Source organism: Choloepus didactylus, chromosome 14 (genome assembly GCF_015220235.1).
Source record: "Choloepus didactylus isolate mChoDid1 chromosome 14, mChoDid1.pri, whole genome shotgun sequence".
Classification (NCBI taxonomy): domain Eukaryota; kingdom Metazoa; phylum Chordata; class Mammalia; order Pilosa; family Megalonychidae; genus Choloepus; species Choloepus didactylus.
In genome coordinates, this window is record NC_051320.1 from 4,242,050 (window position 1) to 4,253,729 (window position 11,680).

Below are 11,680 nucleotides of genomic sequence, written 5' to 3' on the forward strand. Positions count from 1 at the left end.
TTGTTTACATATTGTTTTCTTTATATCCTTTTGCTATATTTCCATATTCAGTTATCTCTATCCATGTTTTCCTTTATCTCCATGAATGGATTTAGATTTGTTTGAACTTTGGTTAGTTTTTCCAAGTCTCAGTCTCCTCTGAAGTTTTAATGTGTTCCCTGACTAAGCCATATTTTCCTGTTCCTTAGAATGGCTTGAAATTTTTTGCTAATATCTGTCATCTGGTTATTTTGAATATGCCAATTCTGAAGGTCAGTTTCTACCTCTTGCCTAGGGTTTTATTGTAGATTGGCTATGTGTTAAGGTTCTTCTTTGATGCTTGGCCCAGCTTATACTGAACCTTCAAAGCCACCAATGTTTAATTCAGGTTTCCTCAGGTCTTTGGAACTTGCTTCTTTCCCTGGATATGTGGTAGAACTTTTAAGATTATCCTTTCATATGCAATTGTCTGGTCAAGCAAGCACTGGCTTATCTGTTGCTGTGAGGACTTAAATCATCAGTAAATGCTTTGTGGACTTAAATTATCAGTATGTTGATTGCATCTATGGATGATTATATCTGCACTCAGCTAAGGGGTATGTCTTCTGCAATGAGAGTTGTTTATAATCAGTTGAAGGCTTTTAAGGGGTAGGTGATAGCTTCAGCAGTCAGAAGAGAGAACCTTTGCCTCTACTTCAGCCAGCCAACCTGTCCTAGGGAATTCATTGAAGACATTCACGGGAGTGCCAGCTTGCAGCCTGCCCTATGGAATTTGGACTTCTGCATCCCCACAGTTATGAGAGATACTTTTATAAAATCTCATACTATTTACTGATATCTCCTGTTAGCTGTTTCCTTACAGAACCCTGACTAATACAGTAGCTTTTTAAAGTTTAGCTTTAGAAGTCTAAATTCTTTATTTACATTTGGTTTTTTTGGATGAGTATGGAGTTGGGCCCTATTTTCATTATTTTTCCAAGTGTACAGGAATTTTTCTACTCCAGTTATTTAACAGTTGTTATTTCCCAGTGATATGCCATGATACCTGTGTCATTTATAAAAATTCCATGTATGCACAAGTCTGGTTGTGGGCTCCTATTATGTTGCATTCATCCACTTGTTTACTCGCATGAGTACTATAACATGTTTATAATCATTTGCTTTATAATGTATTTTTATATATGATAGGGCAATATCCCCACTTCCTCTACTCACCCATTGTAAAGGGTAGAAGTTTTTGTGTTTTGTATGAGTGTTAAAATTTAAAGCTGTAGTACAGTTTGTCTGCCAGTGGTGTTTAAGGGCAGCCCACTTTGCCAATATCAGCTTCTACTACTTGGTCCTTGCACTCAAAGCTTTTCATTCCTTGCTCTTATTCACTAATGTTTTGCTCTGCCAACAGTACGAAGGCTGGAATTAGGGTATGCTGGTGTTCTGCAGGCCTGAGAAAAATGGGCACAGTTGCTGGAGAATAAAGAGTTAATGGGAGATCAGGTTAATAGAATGTGCTACTCCTTTAAAAGAGTTTAGTGTTAAAATTTAATTTATATTCCAGTTTTTTTTATCTGATCTTGGGAGTGAATTTTCCCAAATTCCCCAGTTCAAATGAATTGCCCAGACATTTTGACTAGGAACAGGAAATATGTGATTTTATTTATTTTCTTCCCACTCTTTTTCTTGCCTTTCTGGGAGAAAATACCTTCATCCTGCACAGTAATATTCTTGTAAACAAGATAGAAGATAACAAGGTCAATAATGCAGGAAACAGCAATATTTTTACTCTTAAAAACAACCAATAAATCACATAGTTGAGTTATCTGCAGAAAAAAAATTAAGATAATCACATAGTTAATTACTGAAGAAACATTCCTTTAAATGAGGCCAAAGGGGCCTTAGGAATCAAACATCAAATGCTTCCTGGTTTGGAAGAATGTGAGAAGATCAGGATTTTACATTTTTAGATACAAGAAAAAGACGCTTTAATAGATTTCTCCTGCCATGAGTTATTTCAAATCCCCAGGCTCCCACGACTAGATCTAATCAGACCTAAGAGACAGTGAAATCCTTGCAACTGCCACCAAGAAGTTGGACCTGGACTTGTCCTTCCTGGAGTCCAGGCAGCTTGTCCAGCCCAGCAAACAGCCATGCCACAGACCTGGCTGCTGGCCAAGCAACAGATGCCACCACTGTGCCTGCCCTCTGTCCTGCCTGATTCCCACTTTCTGTTAACCCAGGAAACTCAGGATCAGCTCTTTCTGAGATGTGCATGATTCATGATTCAATGGGGGACTGGGAAGCTGCTCAGCTCTGCTCATTCCATTTGTGTCCTGCATGAGATGCAGCTCTCAACACTAGTGGGTCTAATGCTGGCTGCTGAGCATGCATGACACCAAGTTGTACCTCACATCACTGTGAACACTGCCCCTGCTCTAAATTCCAGTTGAAGCCTTTGATTGCCATAGAATGCTTTTTAATGAAGGTAAAGCTTGAACTCATCTACAACTTGGCAGCCTTTCTGCTGTTTATAAGCTACTATACATGGAGAGAAAATTCTCTCAGGCTATTTGTAATGGGACATGTTTATGTAAGAGCTGAGAGAATATTGTGCCAGTGGCTTTGTTTTGTTCCTGTCCAATATCAGCTTCAAAATTCTTATGGACTCTGTTGTGTGTACCAGGAGTTCAGGGCAAGGGTCAGGAGTGAGTCTTCTGGGTGTTTCTGTATTGCATTCCACATGAAGTCTCTCAAGGAGCTAGACGTTTCAGCAGGAATGTACAGAGGGCTCAATAAGTGTGTGTGTGTGAGCATTTGTGTTTGTTTTGAGTTTTTAGGGGTGGCCCTATAAAAAGGCAATGTATTACTGATGAGGTTCTCATTTTAATTCTTATTGTTTTTGATGAAATCCATTAACCACCTTGCTGGGGCAAGTACAGTCTTTTCTTGAAGTTTGGATGTCTTGTGAGGTCCATGTTCAGGAGAAACATTGGACATTCAATTCCTTTTCAATTAATATATACCTTTCAGCCGTATTGGGTAATATACGTCAAACTGGGCTTTAAAAAGTTATTTTCCTTGTACTGCATTTCAGAAGAGACTGTGTAACTTATTAAATGAGTGCCTATTGTTGGTCATCTCTCCCACAACTCCCTGAAAGCTGCTAGGAGACTGTGCATGGCTCTAACTTTTCCATGACTCTTCATAAAGTAAGAACTGCCTAGTTTTGCTGCTCTCCTGCTGCCTATGATGTGCTGTCCCTTTGAGAGCATCAGTGAGATGCAGTGATCCATCGCCTTCTCTGAATCCTCACATCTGCGATGTGGTGTGCACTTGCTGAATCTGTGAGAGGGCTTTACAGGCAGGCCGCCCTTTCATGATTCCTTTGCCCTGTGTGTGTGTGTGCGCACCACCACACAGCTAGAGGCCAGCCTTGCAGCAGGCAGGCGACCCAGACTTCTGGCTGGGCGATGTGAGTTGTGCCCACAAAATCTGAGGGGGATGATCGACTGCTCCTTTCTAGGGATTAGCAGATGAGGGGGCTGTTGCTTGGCATTCATTTTACAGGTACAAACACCTTTAAATTAATTGACATTTAAGTTGAAACAACTATTTCCTAAGACCTCAGGTGTGCTGTGGTTGCATTTGCCATTACAAAGACCTTTTCTTGTAAAAGAGAAGACTTTGCATCCCTTTAGCATAGGTTTCTTAACATTTGTTCCTCAAATCTATTAAAGTATGAGGTAGCATTCTGAATATGCACATTTGTTTAACAAACATTAAAGGGAATTTGATAATTTTACTCCAAGTTTTTCTTGAAATGTTCAGAGCATCCCTTAAGAGAGGAGATATTTCAGAGGAACAGATGGCCAAATCAGGACTGGGAATCACTCATTTAATTGCAAAATTGAGGAAAGCAAGTTTCCAATTTCTCATAAGCAAAGAGAAAAAATAAGCTTTTTTTTAAATACTCTTTTTCAGCTGTGAACAGTTCAGAAGACACAAGTAATCTTGAGTGTATTAATGTGGCATCTTTATACTGATGACCCCTAAATCCCTCTCCAGCCCTGACCTCTTCCCTGAACTTCAGGTACACACACCAGCTTCCCTCTTTGCCTCCTTGGGTGTTTGATGAACATCTCAAATTCAGCACAGACAAAACACAGCTCTTGATTTTCTCACCCAAACCCAGTCCTGTCTGATTCATCTCAATAAACATCCTACCATTCACCTACTTGTTCAAGACAAACATATCCTTATTTATTTTTGCTCCTCATCCCTCATTATTGGCCAAACCACTAGCAAAAATTCTTGATCCTTCCTTCAAACTTTATCTTGAATCTGTCCACTTTTTTCCGTCCACTTCCATCACTCAGATCCAACTGACTTTTTGTCTCCTACCTCTTAAATTGCCTCTTAAACTGCTTCACTGTTCTACTACAATCAATTTTTCACACATTTTAGGTGATTTTTGAAGTGCAAATCAGATCATGTCACTCCAGGATTTAAAACCTTCCTTCACTTCCCATATGGCTCAGAATCCTTGATCCACATGCTCTTTGCAGTCAGGGCTCATCTCCTTCATTGATCTTATTTCTTGCTACAGTCTCACCATTTTTCTTCCCTCATATAGGCTTTTTCTGCTCCTGCAATGTACTAGGTGGATTCTGTTCTGTAGCCTTTGCTGTAGCTATTTCTTTTGCTCAGAATACTTTTCTCCCCTGAGTCTTGCATTGCCCACTCCTTCTTGTTATGTAGAGCTCAGCTTGAATGACCCTTAGATGGAGACGCTTCCCTGACTATGCAGCCACTTGCTATCCCAAAACCCTGTTCCATATTTGTGCTGGTTTGAAGCTGTTATATACTCCAGAAAATGCCATGTTCTTTTAATCCATTCCCAAGGGTGCAGACCTTTTGGGGATGGGACCTTTTGATTAGGTTGTTTCAACTGAGATGTGACCCATCCCATTCAAGGTGGGTCTCAATCCTTTACTGGAGTCCTTTATGAGGATAAAAGACAGGAAAAGCCCAGAGAGCTCAGAGAGAAATATGCAGAGAAATTTGGAAAGAGCTTAGAGAAAAAGCTCCCAGAGGAGAAGAGAGAGAAAAGCCCCAGATGTGCTAAGAGAAGATCCACAGAAGCTCAGAGAGAAGGCCACTGGAAACAGGAGCTGAAAGCAACAAAACCCAGAGTGAAGGGCCAGCAGACACCAGCCATGTGCCTTGCTGTCTGACAGGGGAACCCTGGATGCCAGCAGCCTTTCTTCAGAGAAAGTATTGTCCTGCTAATGCCTTAACTGGAACATTTTCATGGCCTTAGAACTGTAAATTTGTAAGCTAATAAATCCCCATTGTAAAAGCCAACCCATTTCTGGTATCTTGCATTCTGGCAGCTTTAGCAAACTGAAACCAACACTTCACATAGTACTTACCATTATCAGGTACTCCTTTCTCTCTCCCTCTCTCTCCTTCTTCTCTCCCCTTTCTCTGTTTCTTTCCTTCTCTCTCTCTTATTATTTATCAGTCTATCATCTTGAATCTACAAGAGCAAGCTTCTTGTCTGTCTTGGTTACTGCTATTTCTCCAGTACTTATAAAACATAACACAATTTTTTGAATGGATGAATTTGTTGAATAAATGAATATTTTTTTGCACAGTGGCCATAGAGCAAATTATATTTTCCTGTCAGTTCAAATATTGATCATTCAGTGTGGATTTTAAACACATGCACTTAGTTTTGTTTTGTTTTGTTTTTTTTTTTTTTTTTTTTGAGAAGCTGTGGGTTTACAGAAACATCATGCATAAAATACAGAGTTCCCACATACTTCTCTATTATTAACACTTTGCTTTAGTGTGGTGCATTTGTTACAACTGATGAAAGAACAATTTTATAATTGTACTATTGTCTATAGTCCATGCTTTACATTAGATCTTGTTAGTTGTTTGAAGAAATGTGTTGTGAAAGGAGTGTGAGGTACCTTAAAATGATTTGTGACAAAGAACATTGACCAGCCTTTCAAGAGTCATAAAACCAAAGTCTGCTAAAATTATGAGGCAAGAGAGAGCTGCACTTCCTGAGAAAGGCCACCAAGCCTTCTTGTCAGGGCTTTCTGGACCCTTGTGTAGGGGATTGAACCAAGATACATGTCATGCAGAAAGCAGGGACCTTGAAAGAGTGTGTCAGTTTAACTCCTGACACTCCCCCTCCTAGGTCTCTAACTTGTAAGAAATGAAATTAATCTGATGGGGAAGGAATAAAGGAAGGTGTCTGGTGAATGGTGGGTAGGCAGATGCTTAAGTCTAAGAATTGACTAGGTGGCAAGAGAGAGCCACTGTGAAGACAGCCCACAGACTCAAGGTTGGGGCTGGGGGTACTGGAGGCACAGTGGCCCGAGTGACAGGGAGGACAGTGCTTCAGGGGTGGACATATGCTTAGATACCAGCCATGAGCCAGCTCCAGGACAGCATCTAATCATGCCTGCCCTCAGTTCCATGCCTCTAAAATAAACCAGCTGGGCTGGGCAATTTTTCAGTTCCCTCATGGCTTCAACGTTCTAAAATTCTGTAATTACACCTTGTGTTGGGACATGAGGAAGACAGAAGATGTCTCTGTACTTGGTAGCAGGGCAGACACAGAACATATGAGACTTAAAAGTACCTACAGAGTGATTTCACAGCCTTCCTCACTGTGGGGTCCTCCAACACTTCACGGGAATGAGGACTTCACTGCAGGGCAGGTGTGTGTGTGTATGTGTGTGTGTGTGTGTGTGTATGTCCCTGACTTTAAGATGCTTTCTTGTGATTCCCAGGATTCTCTCTTAGGTGCTTCCTTTGTTTTGCAGTACATTCCAATTCTTCAGAACATATAAGGGAATCACTCCTCGTATGTAATAATCTTCCTTTAAAATGTCTGTCTATTATGATTAATAATTAATGCCTATTATGATGAATTAATAGGTAATAATCTTCCTTTAAAAATGCCTGTCTATTATGGTTACTACAAGCTAGCTTAGGTTTCTTTTCCACTTTAGTGAAGGAAAGCCTTGAGGCAGCAGCAAGGAGCAGAGGTGTTTGAAGCTCTGATGGGCTTGGAGGGCATCCAGTAGGAATGCTTATTCTAGAATAGTGGATGATCAGATCTAGAGGTTAGTGCAAATGACATGAGAATGGGTAACTTAGTAAAGTTCAAACTGTGGACTGAGAGCATAAGGAAATTCCAGGTAAAGTAACACAGCCTTTTTTTGTGGCATATCGTTATGCATCTTCATAGACAGATTTTAGAAGTTATTGCATCCCTATATTCACCCTCCAGAGAAATATTTCCACTTAGCAATGCAAAGATTAAAAATATGATATATTAAATAGTCACAAAAGGTAGACCAAAATAATGGGCTAAAATGCATATTTCCTTAAAATATGTGAGGAAAAATTTAACCAGAATATGTCGTCATATTTAAATGATTGGTTCGGTGCCATTTCCAGTTTTTTAATGTGGTAACATAAGCACACCATAACATTTCCCATTTTAACCACCTTCAAGTATACAATTCAAAGGCATTGGTTACATTCACAGTGTGCTACCATCACCACCATCCATTACCAAAACATTTCTTTCACCCCAGATAGAAACCCTGTACCCGTTAAACGTTGACTCCCCCCCACCTCCTGGAACTTTGTAATCTACTAACGTCTCTATGAATTTGCATACTCTAGTTATTTCATGTAAGCGAAATCATTCAAGATCTGTCTTGTGTGTGCCTCATTTCTCTCAAAATGATGTCTTCAAGGTTCATCCATGTTGAGGCATGTATCAGAACTTCATTCATTTTATGGCTGACTAGTATTCCATTGTATATAGACCACATTTTGTCTAACCAGTCATCTGTTAATGGTCACTTGGGCTGCTTCTATCCTTTGTCTGTTGAGAATAATGTGCTATGAACATTGGTGTACAAGCATCTGTTTGAGTCCTTTTCAATTCTTTGGGGCATATATCTAGAAGTGGTTTTGTGGGGTCATCTGGTAATTCCAAGTTTCATGTTTTGAGGAATGGAATACTGTTTCTTACAATTGCTGCAGTATCTCACATTCCCACCAACAATGCACTAGAATTCCAATTACTCTACATCTTCATCAACACTTGTTATTTTCTATGTTTAAAATAATAGCTATCCTAAGGGTTGCGAAGTGGTATCTCATTGTGGTTTTTATTTTCATTTCCCTAGTGACTACTGATGTTGAACATATTTTCATGTGCTTCTTGCCAATTGTATATCTTATTTGGAGAAATGTCTGTTCAAGTCTTTTGCCCATTTTTAAAATTGGGTTGTTTACTTTTTTATCTTTTTGTTGCTGACTTACAGGAGTTTTTATATACTCTGGTTAACATACCCTTATCAGATGTATTACTTCCAAATACTTTCTTCCATTCTGAAGGCTGTCTTTTCTCTTTCTTGATAATGTTATTTAATGCACAAAATTTACATTTTGATGGAGTCCAATTTATGTATTTTTTTTCTTTTGTTGCTCATAATTTTGGTGTAATGTCTAAAATTCCATAGTCAAGTACAAGGCCTTGAGGATTTTTACCTATGATTTATTCTGAAGAGTTTTATACTTTTAGCTCTTATATTTAGGTTATTGATCTATTTTGAGCTGATCTTTGTAGTATAAGGAAAGGGTTCACTATCATTCTTTTGTTTGGATAGCCAGTTTTCCCAGCACCATTTTTTGAAAAGACTATTCTTTTTCAATGAGTGAACATCATACCTTTGTCAAAACTCAACTGGCTATAGATATGAGGGCTTATTTCTGAACTCTTAATTCTATTCTATAGGTTTGTCTGTCCTTTTGTCAGTACCACACTGTTTTGAGTACTGTAGTTTTGTAACAGTTTTGAAATTGGGAAGTGTGAATTCTCCAAACTTGTTCTTCTTTTCCAAGAAAATTTTCCAAGAAAATTTAGGCCCTTGCCTTTGCATATGAATTTGATAATTGGCTTTTCCATTTCTAAAAGAAGGCTGTTAGAATTTTTATTGGGATTGCTAGGAATTTGTAAATACCTTGGGCAGTATTAGCATCTCAATGATATTAATTCTTGCAATGCATGAACACAGGATTTTTTCTATTTATTTAGTTCTTCTTTAATTTCTTTCAGCAAAGATTTATAGTTTTCCATGTGTAAGTCCTTTACATTCTTGGTTACAATTATTCCTAGATATTTGATTCCTTTAGTTGCTATTGTAAATGGTGTTTTCTTGTTTCTGTTTTTCAGATGGTTGATTGCTGTTGTATAAAAGTAGCACTGATTTTTACGTATTGATCTTGTACCCTGCACCTTTTCTGAATTAATTTATCTCTAATAGCTTTCCTGTAGATTCTTTGGGACTTTCTGTCCATAGGATCGTGTCATTTGGAAATAGGGATGGTTTTACTTCTTCCTTTCCAATTTGGGTGCTTTTTTCCTTTTTCTTGCCTAATTTCTGTAGACAGAACTTCCAGCATGATGGTGAATAGTAGTGGTGAAAGTGGTTATCCTTGTCTTGTTCCTGAACTTATGGGGAAAGCTTTCAGTATTTCAACATTGAGTATTTTATCTGTTGGTTTTTCATAAATGACCTTTATCATGTTGAGGAAGTTCCCTCCTATTTCTAGTTTACTATTTTAATGAAGAAATAGTACTGGATTTTTTCAAATGCATTTTCTGTGAATTTTTAATATATGCTTTTTATTATGTTGAGGAAGTTTCCTAGTATTCCTATTTTTCTAAATGTTTTTAGCAAAAGAGAATACTGAGTTTTGTCAAATGTCTTTTCTCCGTCAATTGAAATGATCATGTGTTCTTTTCTTTTTATTTTGTTAATGTGGTGCATTCTATTAATTTATTTTGTTATGTTGAATCACCTTCACATACCTGAGATAAAACCCACCTAATCATGGTGTATAATTCTTTTGATGTGTTGTTGGATTCGATTTGCAAGCTGTTTATTGAGGATTTTTACATATATATTCATAAGGGAAATTGGTCTTTAATTTACTTTTCTTGTAGCATTTTTATCTGGCTTTGGTATGAGGGCAGTGTTGACCTAATAGAATGAGTTCAGTAGTGTTCCCTCCTTTTCAATTTTTTTGTAAGGATTTTCTAAGATTTGAGCAGGATTGGTAATAATCCTTCTTGGAATGATTGGCAGAATTCAACAGTGAAGCCATCCAGTCATTGGCTTTTCTTTGTTTGGAGGTTTTTAATGAATGAGTTGGTCTCTTTACTGTTAATTGGTCTGTTGAGATCTTCTGTTTCTTCTAGAGTCAGTGTACATTGTTGGGTTATTTCTAGGAATTTGTCCATTTCATTTATGTTGTCTATTTTTTTTTGGCATACAGTTGTTCATAGTATCCTTTTATGGTTATTTTTAATTCCATGGGGTCAGTAGTAAGGTACCCCTCTCATTTCTGATTTTATTTACATCTTCTCTCCTTTTTCCTTTGTTGGTCTGGCTAAGGGGTCATCAATTTTATTGATCTTTTCAAAGAAACAACTTGTGGTTTTCTTAAAGCTCTCTATTGGTTGTGTTTTGTTTGTTTTTTAAAATATGGAATGCTTCATGAATTTGCATGTCATCCTTGCACAGGGGCCATGCTAATCTTCCCTCTACTCTTCCAATTTTAGTGTATGTGTTGCTGAAGTAATCACTTTCTATTGTTTTTTTATTCTCAGTTGCATTTATTTCTGCTCAGATCTTTATTTCTTTCCTCGGGCTTGCTTTGGCATTAGTTTGTTGTTATTTTATATTTCCTCCTGATGTGCATTTAGGTCTTTGATTCTAGCTCTTTATTCTTAGGGGTATAAATTTCCTTCTCAGTAATGCCTTTGCTATGTTGCATTCTTGTTTCATTCATCCCAAGGTATTTGCTAATTTCCCTTAAATTTCTTCTTTGACCAACTGATTGTTTAAGGGTGTGTTATTTAACTTCCATGTATTTGTGGGTTTTCCAGTTCTCTGCTTGTTAGTGATTTCCATCTTCATTCCATTATGGTCAGAGAGATGTTTTGTATGACTTCATCTTTCTCAATGTATTGAGAATTGTTTTTTGACCCAACATGTGGTCTCCCCTGGAGTACAATCTATGTGCACTTGAGAAGAATGTATATCCTATCTTGTGTGGTGCACTGTTCTGTATGTTTGTTAGGTCAAGTTCATTTATCATATTATTCAAGTTCTCTGTTCCCTTAATGATCTTCCATCTAGATGTTCTATCTATTGAAAAGAGTGATGTATTGAAGTCTCCAACTATTAATGTAGAGGTGTCTATTTCTTCCTTCAGTTTTTCCAGTGTTTGCCTCATATATTTTGGGGCACTATGATTAGGTGTATAAATATTTATGATTGTTATTTCTTCTTGGTGGATTGCCCCCTTTATTAATATATATTGTCCTTCTGTGTCTCATAAGAGATATTGACTTAAAACCAATTTTGTCCAATATTAGTATAGTTACCCCAGGTCTTTTTTTGTTTCATTTGCAGGGGGTATATTTTCCCATCATTTCACTTTCTATTTTTGTCTTTGGGCTGAAGGTGAGTCTTTTGTAAACAACATATATTTGGATGATGCTTTTTATCCATTCTGTCAACCTGTGTCTTTTGGTTAGGGAGTTTAATCCATTAACATTCAGTGTTATAACTGGAAAGTTTGGACTTATTTCAGTCAT

The 11,680-nt window shown here is 37.8% G+C and overlaps 1 non-coding gene across 1 annotated transcript; it reads right to left on the minus strand.

The window, feature by feature from the left end:
- Nucleotides 1-10,556: 10,556 nt before the first annotated feature.
- LOC119509696 lies at nucleotides 10,557-10,663 on the minus strand. Its single transcript, XR_005211759.1, has one exon. It is a non-coding gene; the product is annotated as a U6 spliceosomal RNA (small nuclear RNA).
- Nucleotides 10,664-11,680: the final 1,017 nt, after the last annotated feature.